Source organism: Liolophura sinensis, chromosome 12 (assembly GCF_032854445.1).
Source record: "Liolophura sinensis isolate JHLJ2023 chromosome 12, CUHK_Ljap_v2, whole genome shotgun sequence".
NCBI lineage: Eukaryota > Metazoa > Mollusca > Polyplacophora > Chitonida > Chitonidae > Liolophura > Liolophura sinensis.
The window spans coordinates 1,855,873-1,870,734 of record NC_088306.1 but is presented as its reverse complement, the minus strand read 5'-3'; the positions used below and the strand labels follow the sequence as shown (position 1 = coordinate 1,870,734).

Here is a 14,862-nt window from a genome sequence, read left to right as displayed (position 1 = left end):
CGTGTCGGAAGATCTTTTACTCGAAGAGGGCCTCTTTGTACTGCTTATGGCGGATGCGCTTTTCCACAACTCCCTTTTTCACGCCCTTGGCCTTCTTAATGTTGGCCCCACCTGCCTCCAGAATGGAGTACATCTTGGGGCGTAGACCAATGTATTCGGCGATCGGCCGCCCCGCGCACTCGTCCTTCTTTTTCCCCAAGACCTTCATATTTGCTACGCTGTGCAGGGGGTGGTCTTGTGGGTAATCTGAGGTGTCGTACAGCTTTGCATTCTCAGCTATATCCCTATTAGCATCCTCAGTCAGAATCTCGAGTAGCAGACTATCCGTGTCAGTGTAGAGGAGCTGGCAGCGCTTTCCGTACTGGGCCTTCATGTGGTTGTAGTAGAAGTCGTACATCAGGTGCTTGGAGAGATCTAGAATGCTCATGCCCACGTAGATAGGTCGGTTTAGGACTAGACGGGTCTTGTGCATCTGAATCGCTGCGAGGTCATCGTCAAATATGTTTGCCCGTGCGAAGCTCGGGCTGGCTATCAAGTGTCGGAGCTTGTTGTCTTCTCCAGAGCGTACCAGCTTGACGTCCACACGCTTCCGGAGGTTCTCCATGGTTTTTCCGAAGACCGAGTTGTTCATTAGCTTGTACAGGTGCTTTTCGAATTTACTCGAGGCCGTTTTTCGGAGCTCGGTGTTCGTCCTGATATAGGGTTCCATGCAAGGGCTCTGGGCGAATCTCAGGGCGCGGTGAACCTTTGTCAGGCGCATTCCCAGAGATAGATACAGCTGTAGGTTCCGGTAGTGCAGGACGTACCGTTCCTTGTTGCGGAGGTTGGGGACCAGCTTTTCGACCTCGGTAGGCCCTTTCTTGCCGAGAAGGCCGTGCTGATAGTCTGACATCCCCTCCTTCTGGACCACCAGACGCTCCGGGGCTAATGGGTAGCCGTTATGTGCGTTATGTAGGCCGGCCGGATACTCTACGTCGACCTCGAGGATGTAACCGGAAGGACTGTCGTGGGGGGTGGGTAGCAATCGTTTCACCGAGACGCCGCACGTCATCTACCCACTGGAAGCCGCCCGTTGGAAGGAACTGACTCATAGCCCAGCCATATAGATTATTGACGTCTAGGTATTGGATGTAGCTGTTTGGACTTTCTGGGTTGTATCCCTCCACCTGCGGATTATTGGCTTTGGCGTATCGCTTACTTACCATGGAGATACCTCCTCGCAACCCCTTCGCAATGAAGAGATGTTGGTCGTAGTCGGTCAACAGCTCCAGCTCTACCCCGGTCTTCTTGAACAGCGCATCCCACGAGAGACCTGGGCTCGTAAAGTAGTGAGCGGGGTCCAATCCATACTGCCGTAAACAAGTCTTCCGGAAGGCCTCAAACACATCGGCCAACAGGAGCACGTCTGTGCGGCAGTAAAGGTCTGTGTAGTCTCCCAGATTGGTGCAATCAAATACCTTCCATACCTCTGTATTCCGCGGGGCGTTTTGTGCGGCCGTCGCAACGCACCACAACACAGCAGTAACTGCAGGGCTCGTGGTGCTGAGTCTTTTGAGTGCTGCTCTCTGTGGGGGTGGGGGCGGGCCTTCAACCTTTTTGGTTAGAGCCTCGAAGTCGGCATATATGATGAACGGAGCCGGTAGCTATTTGTGGTGGTTCTGAAAGGTGAACTTGTTTTCCCCCTCCTGGGGCATTTCCACCCTCACCGCCGTCTGGCCAATCCCTCGGCATTCCGGTTTATGCGCCTCGAGCAGGTCCTCCCTTGTGTAGCCAGTGTAGGCAGCGCTCGCAGAAGTGTTTGCGATTTTGTTTCTTACTTTCTTGGAACAGGAGACGATCGAGATCTTTTATCCACGTATAATGGAATTTGTCTGCCTCCCCAATCAGCAGCAGATTGATTCGGGGCGTGCCACTGGGCTGCTTGCTGAGACGATGCACGATCACACCCTTGTCCCACCCGAACACGTTGATGGCGAGGTCGTTCTTTTCCTCCACTTTATGGATCTGAGAGACGGGCGTGGGGGCGTCAATCCCACTTAATTCAAGACCATCATTGGTGGGATACTTTGTTGGTTTCTGAGGGTCCCGGGCGGCTGGAAATTAGGCAGACCGGAGTGCCCATCGGAGGCAGTCGTCGTCTTTGTTCTTGACTTTGATGACTGCTTTCTTGTTACTCACAGCTGCAGGTAGGGGGATGTAAGACCCGCCTCTCAGTGGCTGATACCTTGCAATGTCAAGCCAGAGTGTTTGCACGCTATTGACAACCCACCCTGACCCTCGCTGTGTCCATTTTTCCAGCACGTCCTGGATGGTGGGGAAGGCCTTATCTAGAGCCCCGTCAATGTCACCAGCCTCTAAGAGGGCCTCCTGTTTGCTGTGGAGTACTGGGCTGTTATACTCTTCACTGCCATCGGCGTTGTCCTTTCGCAACTGAACCCTGAGGCCTAATTGGAACTTAACCCCGCTGAGTGCCAGGATCTCTTCTTCTAGCTTCTGGCGAATAATGGCTCGAATTTCTTCTAAGAAGGCTACTGGGTCCGTCCAAACGCCTTCGGGTACGCCCATCTGCCAGGCCCGGAGGAGATTCCTTATAGACCGGCCGGTATTAGTGAATTCTAGTTTCTTTTCGCCTAGCAATTCATCCAACTCCTCGTTACTGAGGAGGTTCTTGACGTCTTGCTTCAAGTCCTCGTTACTGAGGGGGTTCTTGACGTCTTGCTTCCTCCTCATTACTTCGGGAGTTCTTGCTGTCTTGCAGCCGTTTCAACTCAGCCACAGCCGTTTTATACCTGTCGAGGATCCCCTGCAGTTCTTCCAAGGCAATGCGGGACCGTGGGTACTTGGGCTGCACACCTAGGAGCGTCTCAAACTCCTCCCGTAGTGCTCGCGCTTTTTGATGGTGCCTCATTGTGCGCGCCGATATCATCATTATACTAATAACATCAACTCTCTAATTGTAAATTTCGATAGCCGCCAGCCGTTTGAACTCATCCAAGAAAGCCTTGAGCCATCATCCGTCTGGACCCAATTATATCCGCAGGCCATGCAAAGCCGAAATCGGTTTATAACACCCCGACCACAGCTAATACATGGCAGGGTACCAAGACCCTTGCGCAGACGGTTTAGGTGAACCCCACAGTACTCCCCCAGACAACTCTTACCACAGAGCTCCGTGAAGCCGATGGGTAGCCACCGGCAATTATTGTAACCCTTTGGCATGTTGTTGTTGTATACACAATTGGTGTAGAAGCATATCTGAGCAATGGGTATGTCTAATAGAACCCGATTGGGCTGGGGGCCTCTATTTGTTATGGGGAGGGCCCCATGGGGGGGGGGGGGGGCGTGCGCAAGAACCATCCTTCCCTATACTACTCTCCAATCCGCTTAAGCGTCATTCAATAATTTTAAGACATGTTTGACTGCAAATACCTTCAGTTTGCAAAAAATATTGTGGATATTCAACCCACCGTTATCATATGCATTAAACAAAACAGATCTCTTAATAGCTTCTGGTTTGCCATTACAAAGAAACTTAAAGACATGCTGAGTACAGTGTAAAATACATTTTGGTGTTAAGATAAAACATTGGCCAATATACCACAGAACAGACAAGACAACAGTGTTAATTATAACAGCCCGGGCCCGCATTGTAAGGTACCGGTCACCCCAACATGACACATTTTTTTTTACTTTCTTGAGTACACGTTCACTGTTTAGATCTTCCTGGTTTTCACCAAAATATACACCACATATCTTAATGTTTTCCACAGTCCTAAAGCCGGCTACAGTATCGTCACTGACCTTCCATGTACCCATAGGAAGTACCACACTTTTAGCCACATTAAGTTTAGCCCCTGATGCTCTCCCAAATTCATGGACCAATTTAATAACATGATGAGCTGATTCTTCATCAGACACAATAATCGTAGCGTCGTCAGCATGTGCAGCAATCTTAGACTGTCTGCTTGTACCAGGCATAGGTATACCTCTAATTCTTTCACACTGTCTGACAGCCTTTATAAAGGGTTCTAAAGTAAGTATGTACAGTAATGGTGATAATGCACATCCTTGTCTAACACCTCTTTCTAGAGCAAACTGTTCAGTAACATAACCATTAACTAATACAGAGCTATTTATATCAGTATATAATAACCTCACCCATCTGCAAAATGATGGGCCAAAATTATACTTTTCTAAACAATTAAATAAGAAAGACCATTCAACCCTATCAAATGCTTTTTCTTGGTCTAAGCTAATAAAGCAAGCATCCAATTCTTTTTGTACTTCTTAATGGATGCACATTATCCAAAATTGATCTGCCAGGATCACCAGATGTCTGGCATTTGTCTACAACACTAGCCACCACTATTTTGAGACGATTACATAAGGCTCTAGATAATATCTTGTAATCTACATTTAACAGAGAGATGGGACGCCAGTTCTTTATCATATTCGAATTTTCAGTATCTTTACACAGCAATGTTATCAAACCGGACTTCTGGCTTAAGCTCAAGCAGCCCTGGCTGAAGCATTGATTTATAACCTGGGTATATGTGTCTCCAATAAATGACCAATAGTGAAGATAAAATTCACATGACAAACCATCACTGCCTGGTGACTTATATTTAGACATACCTTTAAGGGCAGCAAATAATTTATCATTTGACATAATTCCTTCACAGGCACCCCTATCAGCACTGTTCAAACAGGGCAAGGAGGACAAAAACTTATTTTGGGCATCTGTGTCAACCCCTTGAGAAGAATACAAACTCTTATAATAACTGCACACACATTTAGAGATGTCTGCTTGTTTGTCATGTATACATGATTCGTCTCTATGACATTTCATAGATTTTATCATTTTCTTCTTAGAACGCCCAGATTCACGTTGTAGAAAGTACCTTGTTGGCTTTTCATTGTCTAGAAAATGGGTAGCCTTAGCTCGAATTATTGAGCCCCTTTTACCTTCTGCCTGAATGTCGTTTATAGTGGCTTTCAGTCTAGAAATTTCATTTTTGTTCCCTACTGGGTCAGATTTCAGACTATTCAGTTCTTGATTTAAATCCCTTAGCTTTTGCTTTGATACCTTATTTTTCTTTCCAGAGTATTCTTGAATTATCTGTTTGGCTTTGGCTTTGAAATAATCCCACTTTTCAATAATATCTACTATATACCCAGTCCCAAAAATGTCCTCATGCAATTTCTCAATACTATGTAACAATTCTGCTTCCCCCAGCACAGACACATTACACTTCCAATAGCTTGGACCCCACACAAAGGCATTTCTAAAAGACAAATCAATAAAAATACATGAGTGGTCTGAAAAGGATAGGGGAACAAAATCAGCCAATGTAACAGACTCTTGTAATGAGGTAGATACATAAAATCTATCGATTCTAGGTGCTACCTGACCCCTACACCATGTATACACTTGACAATTTGGATACAGTTTTCTGTAAACATCACAAAGTGAAAAATCATGTTTTAAACAGTTCATTTCAATTTTACCAAAGTTACTTGCTAATGGATCACCTCCATACTTGTCCAGGTTATTGTTTTCAACAAAGTTAAAATCACCACCTAAAATTACAGGACTACTTCCAGCGATAAGTTTGTCCATATTCCGAATAAATTCTTTCCTATCAACAGGCGCATTAGGTGCATATATAGATATTAATTTAACCGGCGTATCATTTATGACTGCTGATATCGCCACATATCGACCCTGAGGACAGCATTGCACATCCTTAATTATGCAATCCACAGAATATCTAACAATAATTCCGACACCACAACTCTGAGTCGAACCATAAGCCCACCTGCAATCACCAGGGATATTGAGTTTTTTAGTGTCACTATAACAGGCAAAATGCGTTTCTTGTAAGAAAAGTATGTCAATATTATTTTCGAATACAATGCTTTTTGTACATCAATTCGGAGCCCATTCACATTCAGTGAAGCAACTCTTACACTGTCAAGGACAGACATGCAGATAACTAAAAGTAAGACCTTGAAAGTTGATGGGTAATTAAAGAGACGCACTATACCTTCTTCTTCCCCTTCCTCGTCTTCTTTCGAATGTCTACCACTGACATCTCGGTGATCGCCATGGGTCGCGGTGTCATTTGAGTCTGAGGAAAACCAGTCGGATCTGCACACAAGTCACCCACATTGACACCTACGATATCCTCTTCTCGAGTGCTTACCGCACCGACACTGGCATCAGCCTGAGAACCAGCCACTGTATCATTCCTTGAATCCTGAGTTTCAATAACTCGTAAACAATGTGAAACTTCGTTCACCGCCCCAACAAGCTGTTAATCGCTGACACTAGTAAGTGCCTCACGTTCCTCTAGTTTTCGCTTTTTCTGTTCCTGTCCTGACTGCCGAGAAGAAACTGCACTTACCCCAGCTTCGGTGCACTACCTCCTGCTCTGCCTCAGTCTCTCCACCTGCCGCTATCAGACAGCCTTCTCGCTCACCGTCCTCGTCGGATAAGCTTTCAGCCGAGTCAGTGTCAACACTGTCCCCCTCCTCCTCTCCCCACTCGGACTCACTGGTAACGGACTCCCCCTACACATCTATCTCGCCCTCCTGATCGCCGTTATGTTCCATGCGAACAACAGTGGCCTGTTGACACTGCTACGTTGTCACCCTTCACCCGTGCTGCATACGAACACGCACGGGCGCAACACTCACTGATGATGTGGGCTGCTGAGTCGCACGAGCAGCACAAATCGTCACAGTCTTTTTCCCCGTGTGGATTTTCATGAGGAGAAAATCCATTGCAGTTCCCACACCACACCAATTTACACTGGGCAATCTTGTGATTCTTTTGCCCACATCTCCTACATTCATAAATCTGGCACCGAAACCTGTACACTCGTATGCCAGTCCTTACATGAGCGATCTCAGCTTGGGAAAACTTAGGTTTGTTTACACTGAGGCATGTCCCGTAAGGCTGTAACGCCGCCGCTATTATGTCATCGGACATTTCGTCCCGGGGCCCAGTGCACAGTTAAATTCATGTAGATCAAGCTCGCCGGCACAATGCTCCACATAGTATTCCCCATAACAAAATTCCCTTTACTCAACAACCTGCTATGCGCTGCCTGGGTGGCCACACGAACATAGAACATTTTTTTTCAAATAATTCTTCTGGAAGCTGACTAATTCTGCCTTTATGTCAATCAAGTCAGACAACACACCAATAAAGTCTCTCTGAAAAGCGCTAGAAAAACTGGCATTACTCTGCGTGGAAATCGCTATGGACAAGGTTTGATCAGGTTTGGCTGCAGGGTTGTACGACACAGATTTCGACATCCTTACAGAATTCGGGCTACGCCCAAAACAATCTTTACCTTTAACAAGCTCAGTACAATTCCAGCACACTACAGCTGCCCCGAACGAAATTCCTCACGTTGTTGTTGTACTTAGTATTTGCCAGGAGGTCGTGAAACTCTCTGCACTCTCCGGACACCAAGTTACTCTCCCCTGTGAAATATTCTTGAGTACGGCGTAAAACACCAATCAAATAAATCAATAAATTTAAAGAAGCAAAGGTTCAAACGAGATTTGAACTCGGATCGCTGGATTCAAAGTCCATAGTGCTAACCATTACAACATGGAACCTAATGCAATTCGTGTACAATTAGCACAACTAGCACAATGATACGCTTCATACCGTGGGCTAAAATTCTATATTATACAAACCAGCAATTAAACATATTGCAACTAACACCACCATGCAGTCATAAAGCAAGAAAACATCAGAAATTCACTGGGACAAGTTTAAAAATCTCATACGGTTGTTTTTAAAACGCTAAATTAGGTTCCACCGAGATGTGAACTGGGATCGCAGGATTCAGAGTCCAGAGTGCTAACCACTACACCATGGAACCATGTGAACACCATTTGGCAAACTAATGTCTCTATCAATGAACGCCTCTGTCTAAAGCAGTTTACTGTTGACCGGCATGTCTTTTCACCCTTTCTCCTTACGGATGTAAATTATCTTTAAGAGGTGACCTAAAAATGTTTGTCGTAATAAAATGTTTGAAACTTATGCCACCCGGTATAGTATACGCCTTTTTGTTGACAAACTGAAAGCTTCATCAAAAAACTATTTAATATACCTGGTCAATGTTGATAATACAAAGAAAAGAAGCGAGAAATAGCCCCAAGAATTGAATATAGATGTACATGCTAGAATCAAACGCGAAACCAAGCTGACAGTGTTTTAAGGGATGTGCAAAAGGTTAAGGCTTTCCATGGCATGACATTTTCAGAAATTCCCCAGTATAATGGTTGCCATATTGCAAAAATTAAACAAAAAGAGGGAAAGGTGTGTCCTTTCACCCTTTTTCCTTACGGATGTGATGTAATCATGAGGAGGTGGCCTATCAATGTTTGTCGTAAAAAGACCCAAATACTTAAAAACAAATGTAATTTGAAAACATGCTAAAATCAACAGCCAGACCACGTTAACACTGTCTTCGGGGATTGTTGATAATATAAAGAAAAGAGGCGAGAAAAAACGTGAATAGATGAAAACAAATGAAGTTTGACAACATGCTAAAATCAACCGCCAGACCATGCTAACACTGTCTTCGTGGATGTGCAAAAGGTTTAGGTAAAAAGTTAAATTGAAAGAAGCAAAGGTTCCACCGAGATTTAAACTCGGATCGCTGGATTCAAAGTCCAGAGTGCTAACCATTACACCATGGAACCTGATGCAGTATGATTTATTTATTTTTTTATTTGATTGGTGTTTTACGCCGTACTCAAGAATATTTCACTTATACGACGGCATATTGCATATTGCATATAACATTTTGCAACTAACACCACCATGCAGTCATAAAGCAGGAAAACATGAGAAATTCACTAGCACAATTTCAAAAGTCTCACACAGTTGTTTAAAAACAATAAATTACGTTCCACCGAGATTTGAACTCGGATCGCTGGATTCAAGGTCCAGAGTGCTAACCATTACACCATGGAACCAGGTGAACACAATTTGGCAAACTAATGCCTCTAGCAATGAACGCCTCTGTCTAAAGCAGTTTATTGCTGACCGGCATGTCTTTTCACCCTTTCTCCTTACGGATGTAAATAATCTTTAAGAGGTGATCTTAAATTGTTTGTCGTAATAAAATGTTTGAAACTTATGCGCCCGGTATAGTATACGCCTTCTTGTTGACAAACTGAAAGCTTCATCAAAAAATAATTGCTACACCTGGTCAATGTTGATAATATAAAGAAAAGAAGCAAGAAATAGCCCAAATAATTAAAAACAGGTGTAGTTTGACAACATGCTAGAATCAAACGCGAAACCATGTTGACAATGTCTTAAGGGATGTGCAAAAGTTTTAGGCCTTGCATGGCATGACATTTTTAGAAATTCCCCCAGTATAATAGTTGCCAAATTGCAAAAATTAAATAAAAAAAATGGAAAGAGGTGTCCTTTCACCCTTTCTCCCTTCGGGTGTGATGTAATCATGAGGAGGTGGCCTATTAATGCTTGTCGTAATAAAATCTTTAAACATTCTTGCGACCCAGACAATTAAGCGCCCGTTAGAAGATAAAAGAAAAATTATACAAAAAAAATTCATTATCTGGTCAGTGTTGATAACATAAAGAAAAGAGGCGAGAAAGAAACCGAATAGTGAAAAACAAATGTAATTTGACAACATGCTAAAATCAATCGCCAGACCATGCTAACACTGTCTTCGTGGATGTGCAAAAGGTTTAGGTAAAAAGTTAAATTGAAAGAAGGAAAGGTTCCACCGAGATTTAAACTCCGATCGCTGGATTCAAAGTCCAGAGTGCTAACCATTACACCATGGAACCTGAGGCAGTATGATTTATTTATCTTTTTATTTGATTGGTGTTTTACGCCGTACTCAAGAATATTTCACTTATACGACGGCATATTGCATATTGCATATAACATTTTGCAACTAGCACCACCATGCAGTCATAAAGCAGGAAAACATGAGAAATTCACTAGCACAATTTCAAAAGTCTCACACAGTTGTTTACAAACAATAAATTAGGTTCCACCGAGATTTGAACTCGGATCGCTGGTAATGTCTCTAGCAATGAACGCCTCTGTCTAAAGCAGTTTAATGCTGACCGGCATGTCTTTTCACCCTTTCTCCTTACGGATGTAAATAATCTTTAAGAGGTGATCTTAAATTGTTTGTCGTAATAAAATGTTTGAAACTTATGCGCCCGGTATAGTATACGCCTTCTTGTTGACAAACTGAAAGCTTCATCAAAAAATAATTGCTACACCTGGTCAATGTTGATAATATAAAGAAAAGGAGCAAGAAATAGCCCAAATAATTAAAAACAGGTGTAGTTTGACAACATGCTAGTATCAAACGCGAAACCATGTTGACAATGTCTTAAGGGATGTGCAAAAGCTTTAGGCCTTGCATGGCATGACATTTTTAGAAATTTCCCCAGTACAATAATTGCCTTATTGCAAAAATTAAATAAAAAAAATGGAAAGAGGTGTCCTTTTACCCTTCCTCCCTTCGGGTGTGATGTAATCATGAGGAAGTGTCCTATTAATGCTTGTCGTAATAAAATCTTTAAACATTCTTGCGACCCAGACAATTAAGCGCCCGTTAGAAGATAAAAAAAAATTATACAAAAAAAATTCATTATCTGGTCAGTGTTGATAACATAAAGAAAAGAGGCGAGAAAGAAACCGAATAGTGGAAAACAAATGTAATTTGACAATATGCTAAAATCAATCGCCAGACCATGCTAACACTGTCTTCGGGGATGTGCAAAAGGTTTAGGTAAGAAGTTAAATTGAAAGAAGCAAAGGTTCCACCGAGATTTGAACTCGGATCGCTGGATTCAAAGTCCAGAGTGCTAACCATTACACCATGGAACCTGATGCAGTGTGATTTATTTATTTTTTTATTTGATTGGTGTTTTACGCCGTACTCAAGAATATTTCACTTATACGACGGCATATTGCATATTGCATATAACATTTTGCAACTAACACCACCATGCAGTCATAAAGCAGGAAAACATGAGAAATTCACTAGCACAATTTCAAAAGTCTCACAAAGTTGTTTACAAACAATAAATTAGGTTCCACCGAGATTTGAACTCGGATCGCTGGATTCAGAGTCCAGAGTGCTAACCATTACACCATGGAACCAGGTGACGCCATTTGGCAAACTAATGTCTCTAGCAATGAACGCCTCTGTCTAAAGCAGTTTATTGCTGACCGGCATGTCTTTTCACCCTTTCTCCTTACGGATGTAAATAATCTTTAAGAGGTGATCTTAAATTGTTTGTCGTAATAAAACGGTTTGAAACATATGCGCCCGGTATAGTATACGCCTTCTTGTTGACAAACTGAAAGCTTCATCAAAAAATAATTGCTACACCTGGTCAATGTTGATAATATAAAGAAAAGGAGCAAGAAATAGCCCAAATAATTAAAAACAGGTGTAGTTTGACAACATGCTAGAATCAAACGCGAAACCATGTTGACAATGTCTTAAGGGATGTGCAAAAGTTTTAGGCCTTGCATGGCATGACATTTTTAGAAATTAGCCCAGTATAATAGTTGCAAAATTGCAAAAATTAAATAAAAAAAATGAAAAGAGGTGTCCTTTCACCCTTTCTCCCTTCGGGTGTGATGTAATCATGAGGAGGTGGCCTATTAATGTTTGTCGTAATAAAATCTTTAAACATTCTTTCGACCCAGACAATTGAGCGCCCGTTAGAAGATAAAAGAAAAATTATACCAAAAAAAAATTCATTATCTGGTCAGTGTTGATAACATAAAGAAAAGAGGTGAGAAAGAAACCGAATAGTGAAAAACAAATGTAATTTGACAACATGCTAAAATCAATCGCCAGACCATGCTAACACTGTCTTCGTGGATGTGCAAAAGGTTTAGGTAAAAAGTTAAATTGAAAGAAGCAAAGGTTCCACCGAGATTTAAACTCGGATCGCTAGATTCAAAGTCCAGAGTGCTAACCATTCACCATGGAACCTGATGCAGTATGATTTATTTATTTTTTTATTTGATTGGTGTTTTACGCTGTACTGAAGAATATTTCACTTATACGACGGCATATTGCATATTGCATATAACATTTTGCAACTAGCACCACCATGCAGTCATAAAGCAGGAAAAAATGAGAAATTCACTAGCACAATTTCAAAAGTCTCACACAGTTGTTTAAAAACAATAAATTAGCTTCCACCGAGATTTGAACTCGGATCGCTGGTAATGTCTCTAGCAATGAACGCCTCTGTCTAAAGCAGTTTACTGCTGACAGGCATGTCTTTTCACCCTTTCTCCTTACGGATGTAAATAATCTTTAAGAGATGATCTTAAATTGTTTGTCGTAATAAAATGTTTGAAACTTATGCGCCCGGTATAGTATACGCCTTCTTGTTGACAAACTGAAAGCTTCATCAAAAAATAATTGCTACACCTGGTCAATGTTGATAATATAAAGAAAAGGAGCAAGAAATAGCCCAAATAACTAAAAACAGGTGTAGTTTGACAACATGCTAGAATCAAACGCGAAACCATGTTGACAATGTCTTAAGGGATGTGCAAAAGCTTTAGGCCTTGCATGGCATGACATTTTTAGAAATTTCCCCAGTACAAGAATTGCCTTATTGCAAAAATTAAATAAAAAAAATGGAAAGGTGTGTCCTTTTACCCTTCCTCCCTTAGGGTGTGATGTAATCATGAGGAAGTGTCCTATTAATGCTTGTCGTAATAAAATCTTTAAACATTCTTGCGACCCAGACAATTAAGCGCCCGTTAGAAGATAAAAAAAATTATACCAAAAAAAATTCATTATCTGGTCAGTGTTGATAACAATAAGAAAAGAGGCGAGAAAAAAACCGAATAGTGAAAAACAAATGTAATTTGACAACATGCTAAAATCAACCGCCAGACCATGCTAACACTGTCTTCGTGGATGTGCAAAAGGTTTAGATAAAAAGTTAAATTGAAAGAAGCAAAGGTTCCACCGAGATTTGAACTCGGATCGCTGGATTCAAAGTCCAGAGTGCTAACCATTACACCATGGAACCTGATGCAGTATTAATTTTTTATTTTTTTATTTGATTGGTGTTTTACGCCGTACTCAAGAATATTTCACGTATACGACGGCATACTGCATATTACATTTTGCAACTAACACCACCATGCAGTCATAAAGCAGGAAAACATGAGAAATTCACTAGCACAATTTCAAAAGTCTCACACAGTTGTTTACAAACAATAAATTAGGTTCCACCGAGATTTGAACTCGGATCGCTGGATTCAGAGTCCAGAGTGCTAACCATTACACCATGGAACCAGGTGAACACCATTTGGCAAACTAATGTCTCTAGCAATGAACGCCTCTGTCTAAAGCAGTTTATTGCTGACCGGCATGTCTTTTCAAAAAATAATTGCTACACCTCGTCAATGTTGATAATATAAAGAAAAGAAGCAAGAAATAGCCCAAATAATTAAAAACAGGTGTAGTTTGACAACATGCTAGAATCAAACGCGAAACCATGATGACAATGTCTTAAGGGATGTGCAAAAGCTTTAGGCTTTGCATGGCATGACATTTTTAGAAATTCCCCTAGTATAATAGTTGCCATATTGCAAAAATTAAATAAAAAAAATGGAAAGATGTGTCCTTTCACCCTTTCTCCCTTCGGGTGTGATGTAATCATGAGGAGGTGGCCTATTAATGCTTGTCGTAATAAAATCTTTAAACATTCTTGCGACCCAGACAATTAAGCGCCCGTTAGAAGATAAAAGAAAAATTCTACCCAGAAAAATTGATTATGTGGTCAGTGTTGATAACATAAAGAAAAGAGGCGAGAAAGAAACCGAATAGTGAAAAACAAATGTAATTTGACAACATGCTAAAATCAACCGCCAGACCATGCTAACACTGTCTTCGTGGATGTGCAAAAGGTTTAGGTAAAAAGTTAAATTGAAAGAAGGAAAGGTTCCACCGAGATTTAAACTCGGATCGCTGGATTCAAAGTCCAGAGTGCTAACCATTCACCATGGAACCTGATGCAGTATGATTTATTTATTTTTTTATTTGATTGGTGTTTTACGCCGTACTCAAGAATATTTCACTTATACGACGGCATATTGCATATTGCATATAACATTTTGCAACTAACACCACCATGCAGTCATAAAGCAGGAAAACATGAGAAATTCACTAGCACAATTTCAAAAGTCTCACACAGTTGTTTAAAAACAATAAATTAGGTTCCACCGAGATTTGAACTCGGATCGCTGGTAATGTCTCTAGCAATGGACGCCTCTGTCTAAAGCAGTTTACTGCTGACCGGCATGTCTTTTCACCCTTTCTCCTTACGGATGTAAATAATCTTTAAGAGGTGATCTTAAATTGTTTGTCGTAATAAAATGTTTGAAACTTATGCGCCCGGTATAGTATACGCCTTCTTGTTGACAAACTGAAAGCTTCATCAAAAAATAATTGCTTCACCTGGTCAATGTTGATAATATAAAGAAAAGAAGCAAGAAATAGCCCAAATAATTAAAAACAGGTGTAGTTTGACAACATGCTAGTATCAAACGCGAAACCATGCTGACAATGTCTTAAGGGATGTGCAAAAGCTTTAGGCTTTGCATGGCATGACATTTTCAGAAATTTCCCCAGTATAACAGTTGCCATATTGCAAAAATAGGGAAAAAAATGGAAAGGTGTGTCCTTTCACCCTTTCTCCCTTCGGGTGTGATGTAATCATGAGGAGGTGGCCTATTAATGTTTGTCGTAATAAAATCTTTAAACATTCTTGCGACCCAGACAATTAAGCGCC

At 41.6% G+C, this 14,862-nt stretch overlaps 7 non-coding genes across 7 annotated transcripts; all 7 read right to left on the bottom strand.

Moving 5' to 3' along the window:
* Positions 1 to 8,658: 8,658 nt before the first annotated feature.
* Positions 8,659 to 8,730, bottom strand: Trnaq-uug (transfer RNA glutamine (anticodon UUG)). Its single transcript has one exon. It is a non-coding gene; the product is annotated as a tRNA-Gln (tRNA).
* Positions 8,731 to 8,934: 204 nt separating this feature from the next.
* Trnaq-uug (transfer RNA glutamine (anticodon UUG)) lies at positions 8,935 to 9,006 on the bottom strand. The gene has a single exon. It is a non-coding gene; the product is annotated as a tRNA-Gln (tRNA).
* A 774-nt stretch (positions 9,007 to 9,780) lies between these two features.
* Positions 9,781 to 9,852, bottom strand: Trnaq-uug (transfer RNA glutamine (anticodon UUG)). The gene has a single exon. It is a non-coding gene; the product is annotated as a tRNA-Gln (tRNA).
* A 988-nt stretch (positions 9,853 to 10,840) lies between these two features.
* On the bottom strand, positions 10,841 to 10,912 carry Trnaq-uug (transfer RNA glutamine (anticodon UUG)). Its single transcript has one exon. It is a non-coding gene; the product is annotated as a tRNA-Gln (tRNA).
* A 204-nt stretch (positions 10,913 to 11,116) lies between these two features.
* On the bottom strand, positions 11,117 to 11,188 carry Trnaq-cug (transfer RNA glutamine (anticodon CUG)). The gene has a single exon. It is a non-coding gene; the product is annotated as a tRNA-Gln (tRNA).
* A 1,835-nt stretch (positions 11,189 to 13,023) lies between these two features.
* Positions 13,024 to 13,095, bottom strand: Trnaq-uug (transfer RNA glutamine (anticodon UUG)). Its single transcript has one exon. It is a non-coding gene; the product is annotated as a tRNA-Gln (tRNA).
* Positions 13,096 to 13,292: 197 nt separating this feature from the next.
* Trnaq-cug (transfer RNA glutamine (anticodon CUG)) lies at positions 13,293 to 13,364 on the bottom strand. Its single transcript has one exon. It is a non-coding gene; the product is annotated as a tRNA-Gln (tRNA).
* Between the last annotated feature and the right edge of the window lie 1,498 nt (positions 13,365 to 14,862).